The sequence below is a fragment of the Xenopus laevis genome, chromosome 6L (assembly GCF_017654675.1).
Source record: "Xenopus laevis strain J_2021 chromosome 6L, Xenopus_laevis_v10.1, whole genome shotgun sequence".
Classification (NCBI taxonomy): Eukaryota; Metazoa; Chordata; class Amphibia; order Anura; family Pipidae; genus Xenopus; species Xenopus laevis.
In genome coordinates, this window is record NC_054381.1 from 48,187,142 (window position 1) to 48,197,768 (window position 10,627).

Sequence of the window (10,627 nt, forward strand, 5' to 3'; positions counted from 1 at the left end):
AGGCTGCAATGGGCTCAGTGGCTAATTGAGCAAGGATCACCATATACTGTGGAAATCTTTGCTTGGAGAACATGCTGCCAAACCAGTTTGTGTTTGTGTCAGTTCATCTGGCAGGCTTTGTATTTTTGAAGGTACTCAAGGGTACTTTATGTCAATGCTTTTCATATTTTTTCATATAGTGGACCAGTTATACACCATTATATATTTGGAGGTTAGATTATAATAAAATGATGATGTCAGCCAAAGAAGTCAATGAAATTCTTGAAGAGTTTTAGGGCTTTTAAATCTGTTGGAGGGCCCCATCTGCACTGTGGACCTCTAGTTGAACAGCCTTGCTTTATACTAGTGGGAACCTGAATACATATGGATGCAATTTCAGGACGTGTTCAACACTGTGTTTGTATTGGTAGGTGATAGATTTCTCATACATATAGCATGTGGCTATTGACAATGGAACTGGTTAGCTTAGTAAATATTTATTTTACAATGCCTGGAAAGCATGTTATGGTTTATCTGACACTACAGTTATCTGACAGTTAATGTACTTTAAGTGTTTACCTTTAGGTTAAATAGCAAAACACGTGGCAGGACAGTTTCTCTTATAAAGCATATGCCAAGGAAGTGGGCAATTATCTAATTTGTATTTTGTTGTACTAAGTTGTCTCTATTTGATGCAACGTATATGTACTTTAGCAAATCCACATTAGTCTTGCCTATGATCATTGATCTATATTCATGGGGAGCAGTGAGCCCTTAGCTGGAGGGGGGGGTGAACCCAGAGTGGTGGGCCCTTTGCTCAGGTTTTCCAGTGGGTCCCTCCTCCCCAGTCCAACACTGGCCCTGTGTTTTATCAGCTTAAAGGGGTTGTTCATCTTCAAATTAAATTTTAGTATGATGTAGGGTGTGATATTCTGAGATAATTTGCAACTGGTTTCCTTTTTTTTTATTATTTGTGGTTTTTGAGTTATTTAGCTTTTTATTAAGCAGCTTTTCAGCTTGCAATTTCAGCAATCTGGTTGTTAGGGTTAAAATTACCCTAGCAACCATGGATGGATTTGAATAAGAGACTGGGGTATGAATATGAGAGGCCCTAATTAGAAAGATGAGTAATAAAAATAAATTATGAAGACCAGTTGAAAAATTGCTTAGAATTGACCATTCTAAAACATACCAAAAGTTTACTTGAAGGTGAATCACCCCTTTAATGGGGGAATGTAATAAAAGTCGCAAAGAGCAAAACAATTTGCACAAATAAAAATAAAAATTTGCATTTCTTCCTTCCTTAAACTGTTATTGCATAGCCAATTTTAATTGTGCATTGTGAATTTTAATTGCGCATTGCCCACTTTTAAGAAGTTCTCGAAGATGTAAGTTAGACGTTTTATTACATTATCGCAAACTATAACATTCGCAAACCTTCTTCCCCTGTTGGAAGTGGTCGCTAAACAGTTTCAAGGTATATAAAACTATATTAAATTCGTGCAAAGGCAAAATTGTTGGCACAAAGGCATAACTTTTCACATTGCGAATATTTTGTCCATTACCGACTTTTATTACATTTCCCCATAAATGCAGCGCTGGATCTGTTTGCCGGCGGCCCCTAGGCCGCAAGGTCCGACCAGGCAGCCGCGCGGTCCTAGCGCCCGTCTACACTTCTCCTTCCCAGCGCGCCGGTGAAAAAGCGCCGGCGCAGCTGGTGTAATTGAATGGGGACGCACACGTCCCCATAATGTGGCTGCGCGGCATGCCGTCCCTATTTTTTGCCGCCCTAGGCCTCGCCACAAATCCGGGCCTGCATAAATGTTTAACAATATAGCCAATAAGACAGATACAGGTCCTTCTGTGTCATTGTTATTTAGCCCTGCCCCATTTCATACATTTCATTTACCCCATGTTTGACAAAGGTATGCATGGCGTGAGATCACTACATCGATATGCTAATTTAGGCTGCGCTTCCTCCATTTAAAGATAATTTTAGCTTGGTGCATGGCAAGGAAAATGCTCTGAATCACTGATTCGTTTCAATTGCAATTGTCTGAACTCGCACATGCATTTGAAGGTCAGACAATAGTCACTTTGAGATGTTAACCTCCATCTGCACCACACGGTTGAGTACATGTTCAAAGCAAGGCACATGGGTCAGATGGCCATGGAAGAGGGCAGCCAGCAGGTTCTTTCCATTGTCACAAGCCACATGCTTGCAGTTGACAGGGAATAAACCACAGCTGTACCTGAACTGCCTGGGGGTAGGAACAGGTTTGTATGTGTCATGAACGGGGGAAGGTGGTGGCCAATTAGCGGTGAAGGGTAGTGGGAGAGGGCACTGCAATTTACATAAAGTAAAAAGGCAACTTCCATTGAAACGATTAAGGGGCAGATTTATCAAGGGTCGAATTTCGAAGTACAAAAAACTTCGAAATTCGACCATCTAATTAAAAAACGTTGAATTTGAATATCAAATTTGGCAATCCTGCGGTCGAATAAGAATCATTCAAACGATTTTAGTGATCGATTGAAGGATTTTTATTCGATGTGTAAAGACTTAGAAAAATGTTGTAGAAGGTCCCCATAGGCTAACATAGCACTTCTTTAATTTGGCAAAGTATTGAAGTCCAAGTTTTTTTAAAGAGACAGTACTTCGATTATCAAATTATCGAAGTCGTAGTATCCTATTCGATGGTCGAAGTATCAAAAAAATTACTTTGAATTTCGAATTTTTTTACTTCGAAAATTCCCTCGAATTCACTTTGACCCTTAGTAAATCTGCCCCTAAGATATGTGGCAACTCTTTGGCCTTTACTGTGCCAGTCATCTCAATAAATGCTCCTTGGTCACTAAGCATGCGGGAGATGAGGTGGTAGAACGGAACAGCACAATCCAGGATCAGAGGTTTGAGTTGCAAATAGAATGGAAGTGAGTTTTAATGGGAACTGCCCACATATGTTTAATTGCTTGTGTCTGCTTCCTCTACTTCCTGAGTGCCGGCAGTACTCCGAGACACAGCCAAGCATGGACAGAAAGTATTAGTAATAGAGGCAGTTCAGGAATTCTAGAGTCAATATTTGATAAATCATCCCCAGTCTGTCAGTTTAATTGTACTGGATTTCCACTCCAAGTTAGGGGTCAGCAGATGACAACTGAGTGTAGAACAAGATAGATAGATAGATAGATAGATAGATAGATAGATAGATAGATAGATAGATAGATAGATAGATAGATAGATAGATAGATAGATAGATAGATAGATAGATAGATATAGATAGATATTGATATAGATAGATAGATACATACATACATACATATTGAGATAGATAGATAGATAGATAGATAGATAGATAGATAGATAGATAGATAGATAGATAGATAGATAGATAGATAGATAGATAGATAGATAATGGAAACAAACATTGTGTTAGAGGGCATTTTAGTAGCATTTTTAGCAGAATGTCTTAATTGAATACATGTGAATGTTGTTGGCAATTTAGCCCCATCAGTGTGTGTGGGAGGTGATTCCCGCAGGAAGCAGTAATGATGCAGGCCTCACCACACTCACACCCCCTGTGAGGGACAAAATAATCAGATCAAAGTGAACTGGCTGTCTGTGTAATGGCAATTCACTCTAATGCTAACTGAATTCCATGTGTGACCACCTTTATATAGTATAAAAATGTTGTGTGATACTATAACATTGTGGTCCCCCAATGGAGGAGGAAGCTGAAGGCCTAACCCATACCGTACTTGTTACAAAGACTAAGGTTCAACATTAGAAAACAATATTTTTCAAAGAAAGCATATTCTGTGCCATTCAAAGCAGGCTGTTTGTTCTAGTCCATTCATGTTCACCAACCCCCTATATTCTGATGAGTATGCTGGTGCTTTAGAATAAGGTTTAGTTAATGCCCAGCAGTTATTCTTCATTACATAGGTGATTATGTCATGGTTACCCAGGCTCTGTGTACAGCTCTGCTGATGTCGAAAGAGAAATCCAAGGTAATTTTATTTCCTGCCATGGCAGACATTGCATAGCTTTCACACATACCTTCCCTGACAGAATCTTGCACATTTGCAATCAGCCCATGTAAGATTTGATTCGATTACTAGACCTACGAGTTTCTTGAAGCCTGGCAGCACAGCAGGTCACATGCAGACATTTTAAATTGCATTTACTATTAGTTTCTTTTTTTTGCATTAAAATTCCATTTACTCTTCTACTGGTCTGTTTCACTAACATTTTAATGGTATCCGCATGATAAATTGAAAACCACTGCCTGCTAAACTGTGTGCACTTCTACTGCTATTTTTTGTTCTGGTGCTAATAATATTTTATAGGTTTTTTTTTGGAAACAACAATCTCAGATTCACATCCTGCCCGCAATCCTTCTTTGTGTGGCTCCCACATGAAAGTCTGGGTGCTGTGACTGCTTACCTTACATTAACTAGCCCCTGCATTGTTTACACCTCAAATTCAGACTATAAACACCTGCATTGTTCACACCTGTAATCCCGCCAGAATTGTTCACACCTGTAATACCTCTATTGTTCACGCCCCTAAAAACCTCTACTGTTCACACCTGAGACCCAGAGTAAAAGTGTCCACATTGTTCACCTGTTCACACCTCAGAGAAGTTGCTGGAGGGGCACTAGCATTGTGTTACTGTATGTAGCAAAGTATGAACTGTTCATCTTAGAGTTAGGTTTGCCTGTCTCCTGCTGTATTCTGCCTCCCCTGTGCTCCCTGTGTGTGCCATACTCTGCCTGCCCTATGATCATTGTGTGCCATACTCTGCCTGTCCTATGATCTTTGTGTGTGCCATATTCTGCCTGCTTTATGTTCCATCTACGTGCCATACTCTGCCTGCCCTATGCTCCCTGTGTGTGCCATACTCTGCCTGCCCTATGTTCCCTGTGTGTGCCATACTATGCCTGTGTGTTCCATACTGTGCTCCCTGTGTGTGCCATGCTCTGCCTGCCCTATGCTCCCTGTGTGTATCATACTCTGCCTGCTCTATGCTCCCTGTGTGTGTCATATTCTGTCTGCCCTACTTTGCCTGTGTGTGCCATACTCTGTCTGCACTACTCTGACAGTTCGTGCCCTACTCTGCCTGTGTGTACCATACTCTGCCTGTGTGCCGTATTCTATCTGGCCTATGCTGCCTGAGGGACATGAGCCTGGTAGGGTTTGTTCTTGGGGTTTGTTAGCATTTGGAAATTGCTGTTAGGGGTCCCTAAGGTGTTTATGTGCTGGGGGGTACTGTGTTATCCACAGGAGAGGAGGAGGCATATGGATTTAAGGGTATGTTTTAATATGACTTACATTTTTTATATATGAGTGATATCCCTGCAGTGAGTACCAACCATCTGGATTTTGGTGTGCTACCACCATTAATGTGGATGTGGTCTTAAAAGTTCTTGTGGTAACATCATTGTTTTAATGTGGGTGTGGTTTAAAAAACAGGCAATGATCAACACTGGCTTCCATTATCGTCCCTTCACCAAGAAGGCCAGAAAAATTCTGGCCCTCTGTACCACAGAAGGGAACAAACAAGGGAAAGTTGTGCTTACCACAATAAATATATATATATATATATATATATATATATATATATATATATATATATATATATATATATATATATATATATATATATATATATATATATTGAAAAGGGATGCTAGTGCTATGGTGCCTGAACAGGTACCCCAAGGACCACCACATTCACACTAGATAACATGGTGTTGAAATCACTGAGCTCCTTAAAGGGCATGTAAAGTCTACCATAGAATAAGGCTAGAAATGCTGTATTTTGTATACTATATATAAACATGAACTTACTGCACCACAAGCCTAATCAAACAAATAATTTATGCTTTCAACGTTGGCTACAGGGGGTCACAATCTTGTAACTTTGTTAAACATCTTTGCAAGACCAAGACATGCTCAGTGTGGTCTGGGCTGCTTAGGGATCGTCATAAACAAAGCTGCTTGAGTTCTGCATTGCTGGGAAGTAAGGCAGGGGGCTCCCCCTGCTGTTCATAAGTATGATTGTTTCCTTGCTCAGCAGTTAGGGACCATCTGACAATTCCTATCCACAGCAGTAAATGAAGGGAGAATTTCACTGCATACAGTCAGGTTTCTTATAAAAACGGTACACATTAAGAAAGTAAAAATGGGATTTTATTTTTTTGCCTTTACATGCCCTTTAATAGTACAACATTTGCTTAAAAGCACCACTGGTGTCTACTAGATCATTTGGTGAACCTATCTGGTCACAGGCCAACCAGTTATTCATGAATTTGTCCTTGATCTTGACATGTCTCCTTAACATTAAACTTTGTCCTGTAATAACCGTTACCCTTGAAACCCACTCAGACACTGGGAGAACATAAATGACTTGCAGATAGTGCCCTGGCTGAGATTGAAATCAGGATCCCAGTGCTGCAAGGTAGAGTAACCATGATACTTATCATCAGCTGTGCCTTGTTACCCCATTATGGTCCATTTACAAACATCATTTCTAAATAGCACAAAAGCTGTTGCTCACCAATGAGATATTTGCTCTAATCTTCAATTGGTAGTAGGCATAACAATGAATACAAAATTGAACATTCTGTGTTTAGAAGAATAGTGGAAAACAAAGAATAGTGGAAAACATTTGAACACACCACATCTTATATAAAGTTTTACTTTCTTTACACCAAATTAAAGTTTAAACTGACCTCAAAATTTGACACTACCTCAGACCATTAAAGTCAATGAGAAAGTTTCAGAATTATAATCTCTTGAGCGAGATAAAAACCCAGGCTAGGGGGAAATAAAATAATGTGGGTCTTAATTTTTAATTATTCACGTTTTTTTTTATTATTTAACATTTTTATCTCCAGCTCAGTTTAGAAAGACAAGTGATGCCAAATAATACAAATCTAGCCTCAGGATTAATTTAAGACAAAGCAAGAATAAAAATTTAAACAGTCAAAAAAGAAACTGAAGGGGCTGAATCTGATATCAAGTTAACAAGACCAAATCGAATAAGCTATAATATCTTCATTCGCCAGGAAAATGGGGGAAGAGATCTTTATGCCTGTCTTTATAACACCTTCAAGTTACAGTGCTATTCATAAAATAAAGAGATTAAAAGCTTCTTTGAAGAAACAGCAAATGCCAGTTCTAGCCCAGAGATCCAATATGGAAGAATACAGTAGTTCACTTTCTCCAACCTTGTCACCAGCTCAGGCCTCTAATTCCGAAAATACTTTTCTCACTGAATTACTTTCTAACTGCCCCAGCACAGCTGATCTGGAACAATAAAGCAGGAATAATAAGCACAAAGCAGTGATCATTAAAGTGGATTGAAACCCCAAAAAAATGAATTCATATGTGGTCTGCTGAGCTATTTTGCAATTTACATAATTGTTAATTTTTTAGTGGGTTCTTAGATATTTGCAGTTTTAGACTGCTAATTCCATGCTTACAACTTATTGGCTCTCTTTGAATGCCCCAACTTGTGTCAGCAACCCTTGTATTCAGGTAACACTAGGGTTGCTAACTCTCTATTGAGCCAAGAATCTGGTATTAGTCTAACAAATGCAAATTTTTTAAAAAAACTGTTAATATCACATTAGTGCAAAAATGCTTAGAGAAGTCCCCTATGTAAGTCTACATCATTTTATTAGTTTGGTTTCAGGACAATATTTCCACTCTCACTAACAAGTGCGCTGGAAAATCACAAGCAGACAGACATACTGAAAGATATACTAGAGAAACGCACTAAACAATTCTGCACCCTTTGAGTTGTGTCTTTTTCTCAGCTAGATAAAATCTATTTACGTGTACCAGAAAAGACCATTTCCTGATGTCTCATCAGCATTAAAACATGTTCTGGAAGCTGAAAAATTGGAGAAAGCTCATGGTCTGATCAAAATATGTTCCTGGCCTTAAATTTGTAAATCAGGGTTCAGAAGCAGCACTAGGAAAGCCTGAAGGGGACATAACCCTTCAACAGTCGTTTTTCTCTTCTACTTTCACTACTACTCTCAACAGACATATTATAAAATGCAAAAGCTTGTTAGAAACAGTAGGTTCTCTACATCAGTTACAGGTTTGGTTTCTATCGGACAGAAAAAACATGTGCCATCAACCTTGTATAGGGATGTCGCGGACTGTTCGCCGGCGAACTTGTTCGCGCGAACATCGACTGTTCGCGCTCGCCGAATGTTCGCGAACGTCGCGCGACGTTCGCCATTTTGGGTTCGCCTTACCTGGCGCTTTTTTTTGCCCTCTCACCCCAGACCAGCAGATACATGGCAGCCAATCAGGAAGCTCTCCCTCCTGGACCACCCCCACACCCCCTGGACCACTCCCCTTCCATATATAAACTGAAGCCCTGCAGCGTTTTTTCATTCTGCCTGTGTGTGCTTGGAAGAGCTAGTGTAGGGAGAGAGCTGTTAGTGATTTCACTGATTTGAGGGACAGTTGATAGTAAGTTTGCTGGCTAGTAATCTACTTGATACTGCTCTGTATTGGAGGGACAGAAGTCTGCAGGGATTTGAGGGACATTTTAGGTTAGGTAGCTTTGCTGGCTAGTAATCTACCTTCTACTGCAGTGCTCTGTATGTAGCTGCCTGCTGTGGGCACTGATCTCTTCTGATCTCATCTGCTGACTGCTGTAATAACCCAATAGTCCTTGTAAGGACTGCTTTTATTTTATTTTTTGTTTTTTTACTTTGCTAGTTGCTACTATAAGAGCCCAGTGCTATTAGTCTAGCAGTGTTGGGGAGTGGGACTGGTGTGCTACTGTGCTGCTCCTAGTGGTTCAGCAGCACCAACCCGAGAATTTTTTTTTTTTTAATATACATATAATTTTTTTTTAATTTTACTTATCTTACTGTTCTTTAACGTGTACAGTGCTGTTTGCTGTTCTTCATAGTAGTGCACCAATAGTAGTGCACTTGTAGGCATTATTTGCCCAGTGTGTTCTTCATTTTCAAACAACTGCCATCTAGCTGTGTAAGCTTGTTCACATTCTGTCTAAATATCAATAATAATACCGTCTCCAGAAACAGCACCTGAGTGACGTTTTTCAAGCAGCAATAATATATTCCGTATCCACCACTGCTGTAGTGTATACGTTGACCTTGCAGGCATTATTTGCCCAGTGTGTTCTTCAAACCACTGCCACTTAGCTGTGTGAGCTTGTTCACATTCCGTCTAAATATCAATAATAATACCGTCTCCAGAAACACCACCTGAGTGACGTTTTTCAAGCAGCAATAATATATTCCGTATCCACCACTGCTGTAGTGTATACGTTGACCTTGCAGGCATTATTTGCCCAGTGTGTTCTTCAAACCACTGCCACTTAGCTGTGTGAGCTTGTTCACATTCTGTCTAAATATCAATAATAATAACGTCTCCAGAAACACCACCTGAGTGACGTTTTTCAAGCAGCAATAATATATTCCGTATCCACCACTGCTGTAGTGTATACGTTGACCTTGCAGGCATTATTTGCCCAGTGTGTTCTTCAAACCACTGCCACTTAGCTGTGTGAGCTTGTTCACATTCTGTCTAAATATCAATAATAATACTGTCTCCAGAAACACCACCTGAGTGACGTTTTTCAAGCAGCAATAATATATTCCGTATCCACCACTGCTGTAGTGTATACGTTGACCTTGCAGGCATTATTTGCCCAGTGTGTTCTTCAAACCACTGCCACTTAGCTGTGTGAGCTTGTTCACATTCCGTCTAAATATCAATAATAATACCGTCTCCAGAAACACCACCTGAGTGACGTTTTTCAAGCAGCAATAATATATTCCGTATCCACCACTGCTGTAGTGTATACGTTGACCTTGCAGGCATTATTTGCCCAGTGTGTTCTTCAAACCACTGCCACTTAGCTGTGTGAGCTTGTTCACATTCCGTCTAAATATCAATAATAATACCGTCTCCAGAAACACCACCTGAGTGACGTTTTTCAAGCAGCAATAATATATTCCGTATCCACCACTGCTGTAGTGTATACGTTGACCTTGCAGGCATTATTTGCCCAGTGTGTTCTTCAAACCACTGCCACTTAGCTGTGTGAGCTTGTTCACATTCTGTCTAAATATCAATAATAATACCGTCTCCAGAAACACCACCTGAGTGACGTTTTTCAAGCAGCAATAATATATTCCGTATCCACCACTGCTGTAGTGTATACGTTGACCTTGCAGGCATTATTTGCCCAGTGTGTTCTTCAAACCACTGCCACTTAGCTGTGTGAGCTTGTTCACATTCTGTCTAAATATCAATAATAATACCGTCTCCAGAAACAGCACCTGAGTTGTTGTTGTTGTTTTTGTTTTAAAAATAATGCCAGGCAAAGGCAGGCCGCCACGCAGAGGCACTAGGGGCCGTGCTGCTATGCTATCCTGTGGCCCTAGGAAATTGCCCAGTTTTAAAAAGGCAATGACCCTGAACTCCCAAAATGCTGAAGAGGTAGTTGACTGGCTTACACAGCACACCCCATCCTCTACCGTTTCTAACTTTACCACAACATCCTCATCCTCCACTGCTATGGCCACCCCACGTAACACTTCCTCCACCACCGGCGCCCCTTCTTCACTGGAGTCAGAGGAGTTA